This window comes from Oncorhynchus kisutch, linkage group LG14 (assembly GCF_002021735.2).
Source record: "Oncorhynchus kisutch isolate 150728-3 linkage group LG14, Okis_V2, whole genome shotgun sequence".
Taxonomy (NCBI): Eukaryota; Metazoa; Chordata; class Actinopteri; order Salmoniformes; family Salmonidae; genus Oncorhynchus; species Oncorhynchus kisutch.
In genome coordinates, this window is record NC_034187.2 from 13,374,808 (window position 1) to 13,375,059 (window position 252).

The window sequence follows — 252 nt, forward strand, 5'->3', positions numbered from 1 at the left end:
GACAGTGTACAACCTATTCATCCTGACTTGATGTTGTTTCAGGACTCTAGAAATACTAGTTGTTATGCTCACATTGTGAATATTTCCAAATGTCATGTTGTCTGCCAACACTCTGTCCCGAATCTCTGTGAGTTTTATGACATTGTTTCTGTTGACCATATCAACGATTGCAGTTTCCTGCAATGCAATGAAAATCCTACCTCTCCCGCCTGTGGGAGGTAACCGTTGGGTCCTAAGCAGAAATGAAAAAAC